This window comes from Lissotriton vulgaris, chromosome 4_1, assembly GCF_964263255.1.
Source record: "Lissotriton vulgaris chromosome 4_1, aLisVul1.2, whole genome shotgun sequence".
In the NCBI taxonomy this organism is placed as follows: Eukaryota; Metazoa; Chordata; class Amphibia; order Caudata; family Salamandridae; genus Lissotriton; species Lissotriton vulgaris.
Window position 1 is genome coordinate 1,027,292,131 of NC_141691.1, and position 17,598 is coordinate 1,027,309,728.

Below are 17,598 nucleotides of genomic sequence, written 5' to 3' on the forward strand. Positions count from 1 at the left end.
GTCGTTTCTATCAGAAGCGGTCTCTTCCAGACCCAAGGATTTCTCAGCACTCATTTCAATAAACCCTTCAAGCTGCAAAACTATTATTACAGGTGAGTTTCCACTTCCATTTCTCCCCATAAGTAGGTCTTGTTTTTAGTCTGAAGCAATCCAGTAGTGAAGATCTTAACAATAAAATTGAAGATTATGCTTGGTTCTCCCTGGCTCGAGCCCCAAAACATAATGTTACATTCAACCAGGGTTATGATCATTTTACCCAATAGTATTTTGGATACTATGATTTGTAGTCTTGCTTTCATGTTGCATCTTTGAGCCGCTTAACTGTAATGATCTATTTCGTATTGGTTTTACTTGATCAATATAAATGTATTGTTGTTCACTACATGCAGTCAGTCCAGCACCAAACGACCCGCACCGTAATCAGCAGTTAAACTAAGCCACAACACAATTTGCAGTTTTTTTAGATGTTTCTCACTTCAGAAGGTTTACTAGTTTGTGGCCAAATAATTATGTCATTTGTATAGCTTATTTTTGCGCCATTTATTAAAGTCGTTTTTCCATCACTAAAACTTTCACACAGTCATTTTGGCTAGCCTCCACACAACCACACATCCAACCACACACACAACCACACCACACACACAACCACACACAACTACACACACGCAACCCCACACACACAACCCCACACACAACCCCAAAAACCCACACACACCCCCAGACACCCACACACACACAACCCCACACACAACCCCACCACCATACACGCATACACCCACTCACACATACAACCACTCACACATACAACCACTCACACATACAACCACTCACACATACAGCCACCCACACATACAGCCACTCACACATACAACCACTCACACATACAACCACCCACACATACAAACACCCACACATACAACCACTCACACATACAACCACTCAAACAACTACACACAACCGCAGACACACAAACACACACATCTGTCGCCCCTCACTCTATCTATTGCCCTCACTCTATCTCTCTATCGCCCTCACTCTCTATCAATCTATCTATCTATCGCCCTCACTCTATCTATCGCCCTCACTCTGTCTATCTATCTATCGCCGTCAGTCTGTCTATCTATCTATCGCCCTCTATCTATCTATCGCTCCACCACAGCATCACTCAGGGGCACCACAGCATCACTCAGCACCACCACAGCATCACTCAGCACTCAGCACTACCACAGCATCACTGGTTCAAATATGTTCTCTCAATGTTTGAAGCTTTATTGTAAATGTCACAAAAAATGTTAATCTTCCACTTCTGTTCTTGGATTTTAGTCACTGAGCATAATCTTCACAAGTTATTTACAAAAGTTTAAGCTATTGCCATTAAAAATTACAATCACTTTTATTTAAGTATTAATTATTTGAAAAATGTAAAAGCCAATGTTAATTGTAATATCAATACATCTAAGTAAAGGCAATACAAAACATGTGACATTACAAATACTAAAAGTGTCACATATGCTAAAGTTAAAAGTATTGGCATTGTAAATCACAAAACATAAATATAAAATGTCATTTACAAAACCAATAGCTCCAACTTTCCTACTGCGAGACCTATTGGCAACGCCAGTGCTTGTTTTTATTTTGTGATTTGTTGTTATTTAAGCTATAATTTCGCTGAAAGATACATTATGCAGTGTTATGTTGAAATGTACGTAGTACTTTATGCCATCCTAATGTTGCCTCCAGGCACGTACTAGGTGAAGCAGAAGAAAAGGAAAAGTGTTCCATGAGGAGGACAGAGGGATCGAGTGGTCTTTGTAAAAACTCTAGCAACTCACGTGACAAAGCAATAGTTTATTGTGGGGACAGTGGCGTAACGAAACTTGAGGGGCCCCCCTGTAAACTACATGGAGGGGGCCCCCCTCCCATTCTCAGTGCCAGTCTAGATCTCTCAGGCCAGCGACCCGCTATACTGCAGGGGGTGCGGGCTATTGTTACACCCACTGTCACCAATACAGCCGTTATAAGTAACACTGGATGGTGGAGTTAAAGGTTGGGCTTAGTCTGCCAGCAGGCTATCATAGGTGGTGGTCCATTCATTACAGGGCCCCTGCCATCAGTAGTCCGGGGTAGTTGCCCATTTTTAGGTGGGTTTCCAGATGCAGACTCCTGTCATGATATACAACACCGGGCCCACTCATCGTTCAGTTTTGACAAAAGTGCATCCACTGCTCCTTCTCATTTCCGTTTTAAAACATTAGGCAATGCGACAATGCAGTATTTCAAAAGCAGATGTAACTACAAAGAGCACATTTTGCTAATACATTTTTATTATTAGACAATAGCAACCTTAAGAGGCATTGCATAGCTTCATACACACTTGGACCCCAATTCCATCACTGTCTCTCTCCCTTTCTCTCTGTCAGTCAGTCTCTCTCTCTCTCTGTCAGTCTGTCAGTCAGTCGGGCTCTCGCTCTCTCTGTCAGTCTCTCTATCTCTCTCTTTCTGTCAGTCTGTCAGTCAGTCAGTCTCTCTCTCTCTCTCTTAGTCAGTCAGTCTCTCTCTCTCTCTGTCAGTCTCTCTCTCTTAGTCAGTCAGTCAGTCTCTCTCTCTCTTAGTCAGTCAGTCTCTCTCTCTCTTAGTCAGTCAGTCTCTCTCTCTCTGTCAATCTATCTCTCTCTGTCATTCAGTCTCTCTCAGTCAGTCAGTCTCTCTACGTCAGTCAGTCTGCCAGTCGGTCTCTCTCTCTCACTGTCAGTCTCTCTCAGTCAGTCCCTCTTTCTGTCAGTCTCTCTGTCAGTCTCTCGCTCTCTCTGTCAGTCTCTCTATCTCTTTCTGTCAGTCTCTCTCAGTCAGTCAGTATCTCTCTTATCCAGTCTCTCTTTCTGTCAGTCAGTCTCTCCCTTTCTGTCAGTTAGTCTCTCACAGTCGCTCTCTGTCAGTTTCTCTCAGTAAGCCAGTCTCTTTCTCAGTCAGCCAGTCTCTCTCTCTCAGTCAGTCTCTCTCTCTCTCTCTCTCTGTCAGTCAGTCAGTCTCTCTCTGTCAGTCAGTCTCTCTCTGCGGCAGTCAGTCTCTCTCTCTGTCAGAGTCCCAGTCTCTCTCTCTCTGTCAGTCTCTCTCTCAGTCAGTCTCTCTCTCTCAATCAGTCTCTCTCTTAGTCAGTCAGTCTCTCTCTTAGTCAGTCAGTCTCTCTCTTAGTCGGTCAGTCTCTCTCTGTTAGTCCCTCCCACTGTCAGTCCGTCTCTCTGTCAGTCCCTCTCTCTGTCAGTCCCTCTCTCTGTCAGTTTCTCTCTCTGTCAGTCTCTCTCTCAGTCTCTCTCTCTCTCTCCCTCTGTCAGTCCCTCTCAGTCAGTCATTCTCTCTCTCTCGCAGTCAGCCAGTCTCTCCTAGTCAGTCTCTCTCTCTCTCAGTCAGTGACTCTCTCTGTCAGTCTCTCTCTCTGTCAGTCAGTCTCTCTTTCTGTCCTTCAGTCTCTCTCTGTGAGTTTCTCTCTCTCAGTCAGTCTCTCTCTGTCAGTCAGTCTCTCTCTTTGTCGGTCAGTCTCTCAGTCTCTCTCTCTCTCTCTGTCAGTCTCTGTCAGTCAGTCTCTCTCTAAGTCAGTCTCTCTCTCTTTCTGTCTCTCTCTCTCTGTCAGTCTCTCTCTCTGTCAGTCTCTCTCTCAGCCAGTCATTCTCTCAGTCTCTCTCTCTCTTAGTCTTTCTCTCTGTCAGTCAGTCTCTTCCTCTCCCAGTCAGCCTCTCTCTCTCTCCCAGTCAGCCAGTCTCTCTCAGTCAGTCATTCTCTCTCTACATCAATCAGTCTCTCTCTCTCTCTGTCAGTCTCTCTCTCTGTCAGTCTCTCTCGCAGTCAATCAGTCTATCTCTCTCAGTCAGTCAGTCTCCGCCTCTCTCTCTGTCTCTCTTTCTGTCAGTCAATCTCTCTCTCTGTCAGTTATTATCTCTCTACCTCAGTTAGTCAGTCTCTGTCAGTCAGTCTCTCTCCTTGTCAGTCAGTCTCACTCTCAATCAGTCTCTCTCTCTCTGTCAGTCAATCGGTCGCTCTCTCAGTCAGCCAGTCTCTCTCTCTCTCAGTCAGTTACTCAGCCAGTCAGTCTCTCGGTCAGTCAGTATTCAGTCTCTGAGTCAGCCAGTCAGTCTCTACTCTCTCCTCTCTCTCTCTCTATCCATTCTCTCTCTCAACTCTGTCCACTCTATCTCCACTGCCCCTCTCTCCACTCTCTCTCCACTGTCTCTCTCTTCACTTTCTCTCTCTCTACTCCCTCTCCATTGTCTCCCTCCACTCTCTCCACTCTCTCTCTCCACGCTCTCTCCCTTCTCTCTCTCTCTACTCTCTCTACATTATCTCTCTCTCCACTCTCTCTCCACTGTCTTCCTCCACTCTCTCTCCACTCTCTCTCTCCACTCTCTCTCCCTCTCTCCTCTCTCTCTCCATTCTCTCTCTCTGTCCCTCTCTCTACTCTCTCCACTCTCTCTCCACTGTCTCCCTCCACTCTCTCTCTCCACCCTCTCCCCCCTCTCCCCCCTCTCTCTCTCTCCACTCTCTCTCTCTCCACTCTCTCTCCACTCTCTCTCCACTGTCTCTCTCCACTGTCTCCCTCCACTCTCTCCACTCTCTCTCCACCCTCTCCCCCTTCTCTCTCTCTCCACTCTCTCTCTCTCCACTCTCTCTCGCTCACTCTCTCCACTCACTCCACGTTCTCTCCACTCTCTCTCTCCACTGTCTATCTCCACTCTCTCTCTCTCTCTACTCTCTCTCCACTCTCTCTCTCTCCACTCTCCCTCTCTCCACTCTCTCTCTCTCTCTCTCTCTCTCTCTCCAATCTCTCTCCACTCTCTCTCTCCACTATCTCTCTCCACTCTCTCCACTGTCTCTCTCTCTCCGCTCTCCCCACTCTCTCTCTCCACTCTCTCCACTGTCTCCCTCCACTCTCCCTCCACTGTCTCCCTCCACTCTATCTACTGTCTCTCCACTGTCTCTCTCTCCACTCTCTCTCTACTCTCTCTCTCCACTCTCTCTCTCCACTCTCTCCACTCTCTCTCCACTGTCTCTCTCCACTCTCTCTCCACTGTCTCCCCAGCTGCAACATTTTATTTTATTACATATAGATTTATAATAAATATCCTAAATGAATTTGCATTTATATTTTATATTTCAATATTTACATTTTTTTTAAATTAAAAATAAGCTTCAATAATTTCCCTATACTTCCTCATAGCGGGATCTCCACTACAGTGGTGGAAATCACTACCTACGAGTGAAAAGTTACTAGTAGTTATTTTAGACTCATAAATCCTATTGAAGGAAAGTCCACTAGTGGGTGGAAACATGTAAGTTTACACTTAGGTGTAAATCTACAGTAGGAAATGCTGGACGGCAAAAAGGTTTAGATTTACACCTAGGTGCAGGTGTTTACAGGAGTAAATGCAGGGCTCGAGTCGGGGTATAACGCGTGTGGACAGCGTCCCCCCACTAATTTTACCGGGATCTCGATAACTGGAGCAAATGGAGCCACACATTCACTCTTTGGTCTCTCTGGGGTGAGATCGGAGCTCATTCAGAACGCTGCTCATGCGCTGGCTTCTCTGATGCAATCACATCTAAGGGGTGAGCGAGGGGAGGCAATGAGTCTGATGGTGCAAGCCACCTTTCTTGACGTCACTTCCTGTAGTGACGACAGCACCCACACTTCTTTTTTTAGGACTTGTGCCCTGAGTAAATGTACATGTGTAAACTTACCTTTGCGAAGAGGCCCCAATTAATTTCAGCCGCGTCTCTAATTGTCTTAATTGCTTCAGCTGCTTCATCGAACCCTACTTAATGGCGATAATTGCTTTGGCTTTTGTGTAGTGAGGGGTTTATGGAATGAAGTAGGCATCTTACGCTATAGCGCTTTGACTGTACCTTTTCACATGCATTCTGGGCACGGAGTTAAGGGGATTTCATGTGAAAACGTAGGCTAAAAAAGATAAGCTGCAAGACAGTGAACAAATATTAGTGCTGGCCAAGGAGTCTAAACCTTTCCATCAACTACCTGAGGGGGACTGACGTAGACATGAGGGCAGTGCACGGAGCTGGCACTGCTGGGCATTGGTGCACAGTGTGATATAGGTGGCATCACTGTACAGGAACTGGCACTGGGAAGGAGTGTAGCAAACCTGGCCAGTGTGAGCGGCTGGCACTGGTGGCAGACTGAGCGGCAGGCACTGGTGGCAGTGTGAGAGGCTGGGACTGGTGGCAGAGTGAGAGGCTGGTACTGGTGAGAGTGTGAGAGGCTGGCACTGGTGCAGAATGAGCGGCTGGCACTGGTGGCAGTATTAGAGGCTGGCACTGGTGGCAGAGTGAGAGGCTGGCACTGGTGGCAGAGTGAGAGGCTGGCACTGGTGGCAGAGTGAGCAGCAGGCACTGGTGGCAGAGTGAGCGGCTGGCACTGGTGGCAGAGTGAGAGGCTGGCACTGGTAACAGAGTGAGTGACAGTATGAGAGGCTGGCACTGGTGACAGAGTGAGCAGCAGGCACTGGTCGCAGAGTGAGCGGCTGGCACTGGTGGCAGAATGAGAGGCTGGCACTGGTTGCAGAGTGAGAGGCTGGCACTGGTGGCAGAGTGAGCGGCAGGCACTGGTGGGAGTGTGAGAGGCTGGCACTGGTGCAGAGTGAGCAGCTGGCACTGGTGGCAGTGTGAGAGGCTGGCACTGGTGTATTGGGATACACTAAATCATTGGACTGAACAACTTTTCCAATTGGACAGATATAATTATAAAATTGGAATATGATTTACTGAGATTGTATTATAGTATCCCTTTTTATCTCCTAACCATTGTGTTGTTTTTGTTCCCACCTTGTGATTATTATCTGCATATACTGTATTAGGATATATTGTTTACCCATTTTTAATGTAAAGGTTTTTTTAAATAATAAATTGTGTACTTTTTTATGATTTCTGACTATTTTCGCATCATCTTTAGTGTTGCTCAAATTTGAAAGAATGTACTAATTAGTAAGGTGATATGTGTAAGTGTGTTTGCCTGCTTATAATTGTTCCAAAGGGGACTTTATTCTGTGACAGATTGTCTTTTGGAACTCTACCTCTTTGTTTTTTTGGGTCCCTCTCTTTAATTAGAGAGTCAATTGGATTCTACACACGTTTGGCTGAATCAGAAAACATCTGAGACTTTCTTAAAACAAAATGTATGATTGCACATAAACAAGACTACTCATTCAGGCCTTTCCACATGCTTCGTCTTAAACTCCTGGCCATTGGCATGAAGGGGACTGTTGGGGGGTAAAAGTGCTCTGCATTGTAAGTGACGGGTACCCCTGCCCTGAGTGCCCAACTGTACTCTTGACTGGATCCCTAATGGTGATATTTTGTCATAGGTGAACACGGATCATGCATGTGCGCCATGACATTGGCCTGTTTCATGGATTGTGGTCTTACTGAGCAAGGAGGGCCGCCCTAAGCACTGCCCTCATAATGGTGGAAGGTTACAGCCATCGCCAGGAGATAAGCAGCACAAGCGCAGCATACAGTGCAATAATCAGGACCTTTGACACCGGACCTTTTTACCGTGTGTCAGTGGGTGAGGTCTACAGAATCACGTACCTTTTGTAAAAATCTGTTGGTGTGTGCTTAAATCACCCCTGTCCGTCATCAGGTAGATGTGGAAGTGCGTGCGAGATGGAAATGTGCCGAGTATATGTGTGCTCACAAGAAGTACACTACACAAGGGGTGAAGTGCGGTACAGTGTGCACATGGTAAATGTGTGTATGCTGGCAATCTGTGCTATTAAAAAATGCACTCTGGTACAAACCAGAAAGGCTGCAGCATTGAACAGTGTGCACAGACTGAGTTCATTCGATGAATGTAGTTTTGCTGTGGTGGCATCATAGATGTGGATAAAAGTGCAATGCAGTAAGAGTTCTGTGGTTGTACACTGAGTGGAAGTGTGCCTGCACAAGTACATTACATTAGGGACCTTAGGTTCCATTTTGGGAAACCCAGGTGTTAGAAATGGGAGTATCTAGCTGGCAATGGTTTGCACCTTGACCAAGTAAGGACCATTCCTTCTTATCAGGGTAAGGGGGATACACTTTTTTAAAATAACCCCTGCTCACCCACTTGGTAGGTTGGCCCCAGCAGTCAGGCTTATCGCAGAGGCAATGTGTAAAGCATTTGCCCAAAACTCACAGTAATAAAGTGAAAACACTACAAAAGGACACCACACCAGTTTTGGAAAAATAGCCAATATTGATCTGTGCAAAACAAGACCAAATGATAAAAATACAAGTTGTTGAAGATACGAATAAACAAAAATAGACTTTAGAAATAGTTCCAAACAATCAAAAGGTTCCGGCCGACGGCAGAGGTGCTACCGGCTGCAGTGTTGGAAGACCCTCAAACATAACCTTTTGTTCTGGCCGACTGTGGCTGTCGAAGTTGTGGTGTGAAGCGGAGTGGTGCCGGATGCTGTGCCCCTCATGTCGAGGTGCAGGCATTGGCTCCGTGGCAGTCGTCAAGCGGTGGTGGTGAGGCCTGGTCTGCGGTGCAAAGTGGGGCAGTGCTTGTCGCAGTGCTGATGGTCATGGTGCAAGCAATGGTGTACGTTGGTAATTGGCGTTCGATGGGGCTGGCATTGGTAGGCAGAGACTATGGTGTGGGACAGGGCGGTGCAATGTGTAACCTACAAGAGGTGCCCCCAAACCATGAGGCAGACTAGGCCCGTCACCAATGCCCAAGCAATGTGTTAACAACTTGGGCATAAAATTAAACCATACCCTATCCATGCAAGATCATGTAGTTTCAGTTTCGGGTGCCTGTTACTATAGGCTCAGGCTACTTCGAAAAATCTTACCTTCCATCCCCATGGACCATCGCAAAACCCTGACCCAAGCCTTAGTTATGAGCCGCATGGATTACAGGAATGCCTTATTGGCAGAGGTTGGAACTACCTCTCTGACGAAATTACAGGTAATCCAAAACACGGCGGCCAGGCTGGTCCTCAACATGCCGGCAGGCTTCGCCTCCCGCCCTTTATTGAGGAAATTACACTGGCTGCCGATAAAACAGATCGCCTTCTTTAAAATCTGCTTTCTAACTTTCTGCGCTCTTCTGGGTCAGGGCCCCCTTTATCTCCAAAAGAAACTAAAAATATACACCCCAAACCGCCTTCTGAGATCCAGCGCGCTGCAGCTGCTCCAGGTGCCCTGCATTAGACGCCATAGGTCTGGGGGAATGGCCTTTTCCTATCTTGTTCCCAAATATTGGAATCGTCTCCCAGCTTACTTGCGAGGAATACCCTCATACCTGGTCCTTAGAAAACAGTTAAAGGCATTCTTGTTCTAAGTCTCTCCACCCCTGTGCTGTCCACCCATCAGGTTACTCTGAGTAAAGCGCTGAGATGCCCCCCGGTGATTCGAACGCTATATAAAAGAGTTTAACATAACATAATATAACATAACATTGATGTTAGCTTGCAGCGGTGTTGTTGGTGAGACTAGGGTGGTGCAGTGAAGTGAGGCAGTGTGGAGTTCGGTGCCCACAGGTTGTGGTGCAAGCGGCGGCTCGATGGTGGCCATTGTCATCAGTGAGACAGGGTTGCATTGCAAAGTCCGGCGGTGTCCCCTGCAGTGCTGTGTGAGGTGCCTTCAGGTCAGGAAGCAAGCAGCGGTCTCTGTGGTGGTGTCGGGTTGCTGTTTCCCCCTGCAATTGAGACTCACAGTCCCAGATACGGTACCCAGAGGAATGCAAAGTCTTTGCTGTACCTAAGGCTTCTTGAACAGGTGGCAAGCTCTACTTCAAGCCCTTAGAGATACTCAGAAGAAGAAGTTGTAGAAAGTTCAGCCCAGTCCTTTCACTGTCCAAGACAGAAGTAGCTACTGTAGGCCAACACAGCAAAGCACATAGCCAAGTGGTAGTCCCTCCTCACAGCTTCTCCAGCTCTTCTTCTTGGCAAGTTTCTTTATCCCCTAGAGTTCCAAGGTTCTGGGTGAGGGTCCCAATATTTATACCACCTTTTCCATTGAAGTTGTTACCAACAAAGTTCCTCTGGCATTCATAAACCAGATCTGCCTGGCTCGGTCCAGGTTCACCCCAAAAGGTGGCGACAGCTTTGTGAAAGGCAACCACAATCCATTCAGTTGCAAGTGACAACTCCTCCCACTACTCTAGCTGCAGCCGGGTCTATTCAGCCTGGCTATGAGTCACCCAGGAAAGTCAGGGCACACCTCAACCCCCATTTGTGTATATCTAGAGTGAATGCACGTCTCCAGCTCCTATCATTCCAAATCCAGATGGGAAATACACAAATGGCAGAGACGCACAGGATGGTTAAGAAAGAAAATGCCCACTTTATAAAAGTAATTATGAAAGGAAAGTGGTCCTAGATATAGGTTTTAGACACGACTAGTGGTGTAGATGTTATTACTTCATATTCAACAAAAGATCAGAATGAATCTGAATGTACAAACACATGGAGATGTATTGCAAGTTTAAATCAATTCAGGAAATGCAATAGATGCAAATGAATGTAAGTAACCCAACACAGTAATATCAACAAATGCTACTGCAGTTTATTTACAAATTCATAAAATCCAGCAAAGGGAAAAGTGGAAAGGAAAAGGAGTTGGTGCTCGAGTGAAGAAAAAGTAAAGGGATAGATTTAAGGGTGATTGAGTGCAACAGAAGGATTATTTATACATTGCACAAGTAAAGCCTACCCATTTACAATCTATATACAATTTTGTACAGGGGGACAGGGAAGGGCAGGTGTAGGCTTTAGGGAAATGAGGGGGGGGATCGTCGACGTTTCGACCCTGGCGCAATAGGGGGAAGTCACGACCTCTGCTGCGGGTCTTCTTCAGGACGGAAGTGGGGGCAGGGGACGGGGAAGCACCAATTAAAATTGGAACTGTGTCACGATCCCAGATCAGTTGGGCGGTACACCTCTAGCCAAGAATTTCAACTCAGAATTGGGGTTCGGTCAAGAGACAGTATGTCCTCAATGGGCACTCGAATTCCTTCGTGCCTAGTCCGATATCATGATGGACACTGTAACAGATGACTGAAGGAGAATTATGGTTCAAGTAAATCTTGGTTTGGGGTTTTCGCTCAAAAATGTACGGAGACACGGGCAGCAGTAAGTCAGGTAGCTCAGAGAGTCCCGGCAACTTCCGTGTCACGTGACCGGTTAGGACCACCGGTCACGTGACACGGAAGTTGCCGGGACTCTCTGAGCTACCTGACTTACTGCTGCCGTGTCTCCGTACATTTTTGAGCGAAAACCCCAAACCAAGATTTACTTGAACCATAATTCTCCTTCAGTCATCTGTTACAGTGTCCATCATGATATCGGACTAGGCACGAAGGAATTTGAGTGCCCATTGAGGACATACTGTCTCTTGACCGAACCCCAATTCTGAGTTGAAATTCTTGGCTAGAGGTGTACCGCCCAACTGATCTGGGATCGTGACACAGTTCCAATTTTAATTGGTGCTTCCCCGTCCCCTGCCCCCACTTCCGTCCTGAAGAAGACCCGCAGCAGAGGTCGTGACTTCCCCCTATTGCGCCAGGGTCGAAACGTCGACGATCCCCCCCCTCATTTCCCTAAAGCCTACACCTGCCCTTCCCTGTCCCCCTGTACAAAATTGTATATAGATTGTAAATGGGTAGGCTTTACTTGTGCAATGTATAAATAATCCTTCTGTTGCACTCAATCACCCTTAAATCTATCCCTTTACTTTTTCTTCACTCGAGCACCAACTCCTTTTCCTTTCCACTTTTCCCTTTGCTGGATTTTATGAATTTGTAAATAAACTGCAGTAGCATTTGTTGATATTACTGTGTTGGGTTACTTACATTCATTTGCATCTATTGCATTTCCTGAATTGATTTAAACTTGCAATACATCTCCATGTGTTTGTACATTCAGATTCATTCTGATCTTTTGTTGAATATGAAGTAATAACATCTACACCACTAGTCGTGTCTAAAACCTATATCTAGGACCACTTTCCTTTCATAATTACTGTTACCCAGGTCCTATTGATTATTTGGGTCTACCCCATTGTTTTCAATGATCACTTTATAAAAGTGGCATTTTCAAACACACAGTATAAAAATAGTCTTCACTATAAGACCTATTTTTAAATTCTAAGTTCGGGAAGCCTAAACTTCATTTATCTATCTTACCCCAATGGAAAGTTACGCTTGTAAGATGTTACAAGGCATCTCCAATGTTGGGACAGATAGCCTTCCAATAGTGAAAAATGAAATACATATTATTTTACTATCATGACATGTAAAACACACCAGTACATGTGCTACACTTTCACATACTCTGCAATCTGCCGATGAGGGTACCTTGGGCCTAAATGAGGGGTGCCTAACATTTAAGAAAAGGGAAATACACCCAATATTTGTAAAGTGCAAACTAATCACCCCTAAGGGTCTCAATGCACTGGGGGCCGTCGGAGAGATTAAGTGAAGTATTACCAAGAGTCGCATGATGCTGAGCTGACACCGGTGCTGGGGATTGAACCATGAGCCCCACATTGCAAAGTCAGCCGCTCTAGTTGCTGCGCCACAGGCAGTGGATTCCAGAACCAGGCTAAGCATCTCCTCACCTAGCAGGATTCCAAGAAAAGTGGGTGCACTTGCCAGGTCGACATGGCGGTAAACACTGCTATCAAACGCTGCAGTGGCAGGTCTGGGACACCTTTGAAAGGCTACTTGTGTGGGTGGCACAACCAGTGGTTCAGGCTCACTAGTAGCATTTGATTTACAGGCCCTGGGCACACCTGTGCACACTACTAAGGACTTATTAGTAAATCGAATATGCTAATCATGGAAATACCAATCCATAAACACAATTAACAGCAGGAGCACTTGTACTTTAACACTGAATAGCACTGAGAAAGTGCGCAGAGACACTAAGCCAGTAAAAACAAAGTCCAGTACAACATCAAACTCAGGAGGTCAAAAAGCAAAAGGATAGGGGGAATACACCAAAGCATGCCAGGTCTAACACCGGCCTGCCTGGTGAAAACTTGAGGAGTAGATGAATCCCCTACAACGGATTTGTGTCTTGCTGTATTCCAGTAAGCTGAGAGGGACATGTACATCAGGATGGGAGAGCAAGGCTCACCATGTGCATTTCAAAAGGCTCTTAGATTCAATGATTAATCACAAGGAAGGGGCATGGACATATGTCTTTTGATGCACATATAACTGTGGCTGACATCCAGGTGTGAACTCTTGTCACTCCCATGAATGTTGTTGCGGGTAAATCAGCTTCGGATTCCTGCCTGCTTTGCCAGGTATCCTTGAGGAGGAAGAAGAAAGGGGAAAGATGTCCATTTCACAAACACAGACCCTCAACATAAAACCTCAAAGACTCAGACACTAAATTACATTTTGTGTCTGGAAAAGGACTATAAGTAGGGGAGTTTGACACTCCAAATATTGGCATCATCCGAGGAGCCAGATGGGCTTGGTGAGGAAAGGAAGCACTGCAAGAATTCGACTATGACCAGGACTGGGGTCCCTGGCTGTTAGTCTCCCTATTGGGTGAGGGGACATCACATAGGGAAAACAAGACCACCTGCTCAGGCAGTTGGTGCACCTGCGCCTGCCTGCTCGCCAAGACTGGTGTGCCCTGTAGGGAAGAGAAGAGTGTTTGAAAGAACATTGTCCATAGTGGGGCCCTACCATGAGGATTCCTTGTGGGAGGTGTGAGGAATCCACTCTTGCACTGATCGGCCCAAGCCCATGTGCTGGATTGTTTCTGTGAACCCTGTGTGCCAGGAAGGATAGCAGTGCACTGAGCTGAGGAATGAGATTTTGTGTGGTGGGTGCCAGGCCTGCTCAACCTTGTTGTGGGTGATCCCATGTGCTTCAAAGGGGGTCACTGTGAACATCAACACCAGGTAAGTGTGACTGGACTTTTGAGTGCCGTGGCGGCGACACCATATGCCAGGAGGGACCACGGGAGATGCTGAGTCCCAGGGATAGGGCAGTCACTGGGACCTAGAAACTGCTGCTGTGACCAAGGCGGGTCCAGCCCGCATTCTGAGTACTGCACCAAAGGAGGACTGAGGATCAAATGACATTGCAGGAGACATGTCAGAGCAAGGAGATCAACCCTTCCTCCTACGAAGGGAAGTGTGACTTACCTTGCTATCACCGGAGTGAGAACAACTGTCATGTAGTTCCTATATATCTTATACAGAGTCTGTGAGTTCGGATAACGTAAACTGTGGGTTTGGTTGCAGGCTGGTTCCGAGCACTCCCACCAAGAATGTTAACCTGTTTGCATTAGCTAGCTCACAGTGCCACTAGAATCAATTCTTATCAGGGCGAGAATAGTTTCTTGCAACCTTAGAACATGACAACCATGATCCCTAAGAATCGTGGAAACAATGTACTACCTTTCGATCAGTCACTCGTGCTCACTTATTCGGTCTCAGAGAGTTAAACTAAAGAAACAGTTGGGCTTTTTACAATAAGAATTTATTGCACAGTTGTTCTTCTAGTGTATAATAGATGTACAGCAAGCACTGTTAGACAGTAGCAGATATATAATTAACCACTTTGACGCTAAGGGTGCTCAGCACATATAATGAGATTTCCATTGAAATGATTGGGCAGTGCATGACGAGTTACCCTTGTCATTAGCATTGAAGAGGTTAACAGTAGCGTGAAAATAAAAGGATAGTACAGTTCTACCATCTTGCAAAAGTCATGAATACATACATGAAGATAAAATGCATGATAAAAAGAAAGCTCGTACTCCTACGATGCCTGTCTAGATGTACCTAAGTGTATCTTGCATGTGGGTAGATGTGAAGCCAAGAATTCCTCTAGGTTTTAGTCTAACCCCATTACCTGAAGTGAGGGAGTGTGGACCCCGTCCTGGTCTCGAGTTGGACACCCCGTGAGGGATGTGTTAGAGCACTGTCAGCTGGAGGGTCTGCATGCAGGAGCCTCAGCGTCTCTGGTCAGTGTGTTGGCTGGGAAGTCTCTGTCTCCTCTATTTAAGCCTAGTAAGCTGTGCTGTATTTATACAGAAAGTATCTCGGGTTCCTTTGTCCCTTGTTTCTTATATTATCCATTGCTGGATTTGAGGATGACGTATGGGATGAACCATGTATGTAGATATTATGCAGGTGTTGTAGCCCATGCCTGGTTTCCAAGAACCCTTAAGAATATTCATTCATACTGTGTGAGTCTATTGATGAAATTATAGGACGCTATTGTTCAGGGAAAAACCCTCCTTCTGCGCCCAGGACTAGAACTAGGTAAATGTTCAATCCTAAAAAGCTTGTTACTGTGTAGTGTAAGGGAGGTAATGTAGGTGAAGTGGTATGATATTACCCGGGCCTATATTATGGTACCTATATGGAACATAACACAACCCTGATCGCTAGAACCAGCCAGTAGCGTGGCTTGGCAGAGAGAGCCTGACGGGAACTGACATTTGTGATCACGTACAGCCCGACTTTGCCTATCCAGAGCAGAACTTTGCTCACCGTTGAAGGGTCCCATACCGCCTTTGAGGCCCCAGTGACATACTCCCATCATTACTGCAACCCCAACGACTCTTGTGACTGAACTTCCCAAAAGGAGTCTGAGGGAAGAACTCTCGAGTATGGCCTAATCATTTACATTCTCTAGATGTGGGCATTGATGAATGGGGAATAACATTGAACATTTTGCATTAAAGTTAGTTTAACAGGAAGTGGCCTGACCACTACCAGAACCCCGACCTCAAGGGGGATTGTGTTATTGCTTTTGAATGTTCTTTACCTTTGCATGTGTAGAGTTGGAATAAAAATACTTCTTTTTATATCAAAACAAGTATTTGGTTGGACATTGATTTATTGTTTGTGGCACTTGCACGTTGACTTATGAGTCACATTCATTGATCTTTATCCGTGCTCCTCCAAAGGAACCTTGACTGGTTGTCCGGCGCTACCTAACTGAGAGTCAGATGCAGAAGGGGTGCTTAGCCCAGTTGAACAGCATCCATAGTACCCCAGGACATCAGGAGCAAAAAGGCCTCATCCACCATGGTTGGGTCCAGTAACTCCTGCTTGCCCCATAGCCCTCTGAACCAGGTTCTGACAGGGACATGGCCTTCTACTTTCCCAACTGCCTGCTTCCTCTTTTACCACCTGTCCTCTCTTGGTATCACTCTAAAGCAGCTCCTTTGCTGCTTTTAAAATCCCCTATATTTAAATAAAGGACTCAATAGAGCTAAATAAATGTTTAAATCATGATGGCGTGTCCCGCTATGCACAGTAAACAATTACTAAAATTTTATGAAAACTAAAATATCAAGAAGCCTCCTCCGCAAACATGCCGCATATTTTTTTTAATGGAAAGTTTCAGTCAGCAGCATATCTGGGCACTTTTGATAAATGGTGATAGAAATGCATGCAACAAACAAGCGCACATAAGAAAATGTAATATTGACATGGTTAAATAATTCTACTTGGACTTACCCATTCTGAGCCAATGCTACCATGAAAATTGAAAGATTTGTTAACATTCAAGTTTGGGTTATTGATTTTGGATGTGCAGAGCAACCATTCCAATCTTTGAGCTTGAAGTGCTGGGGGTGTAACTTTAACTCCACTTACAAATATTGAACTTCAGAGAGATGCAGAAGCTTTTACCAGTAAATATAGACCATTTACGGCTTCTGGATTGGGTCCTACACTCTCTCTCTCTCAATCGATACGTATGCCCCCATAATCCTATATTTGATACCGCAGGATGCCTATTTATGTGTCTCGGCATGTCCCTTTACCTCAAATTTAGCTACACAAGTGACCCAATAGTGTACTTCTTTAGATACTTTCACTGCAAATCTCTTGTTTTGCCTAATATATGTACTGATATGTTTGCCGCACAGCTGTTCAGAAAACATTGTTGAAATCAGCATTACTTGGTAACTCCATATCAGTTTCAGAATTGTGGGTCCTCTTTAAAAAGGTGCAGTTGGAATCCTTTGACAGAGCAAACACAGAACCCAATTTTGGCAAACCTGTACAATTTAGGGGGCCCATTTAAAAATGAAAAAACAGATGGATGGAAGTGCTTAAATTCATCTGAACCATTGGTAATGACACTATATGCATTCCATTCTATTGTTTTGCTTGCAATGCCCTTGTAGTCCAGAACACATGTAATTCATTGTTGCCCTTGTATAAGTGCTATCATTTTTCATTCTTAGCCCCAATTTCGAAAGCAAGGCTAAGATCATAGAAGCTATGTTTTATCGCAAACCTAACCAGAAGATTCACTATGTTCTGCCATCACTTCACTGTAACATGCTTTTTGGCAGGTTTGTAGACATAAAACCTATGTGCAAGCAACTGAGAGATAAAAAAACAGTTGTTTCTGTGATCATATCAAAAATAGATTATGAGAAATACCACTGTCATAATCAGCTGCGTCTCGCACAGGTAAGTGTGGTGGGGCGGGACAAGGCGCCGGAGGGGGAAAGCCGACAGACGACATACTAGGTATTATTTATTTATTTAATTATACCTATTCCGTCATTTGTCGGCTTTCCCCCCTCCCACCCCACCCCGCCGCTGCCGTAC

General features: G+C 45.6%; 1 protein-coding gene across 1 annotated transcript in view; it reads left to right on the forward strand.

Annotated features, from left to right (window-relative positions):
- Window positions 1-17,598, forward strand: part of ADAMTS16 (ADAM metallopeptidase with thrombospondin type 1 motif 16) — a 975,864-nt gene that overhangs the window by 857,851 nt on the left and 100,415 nt on the right. The gene's annotated exons all lie outside the window — the stretch shown is intronic.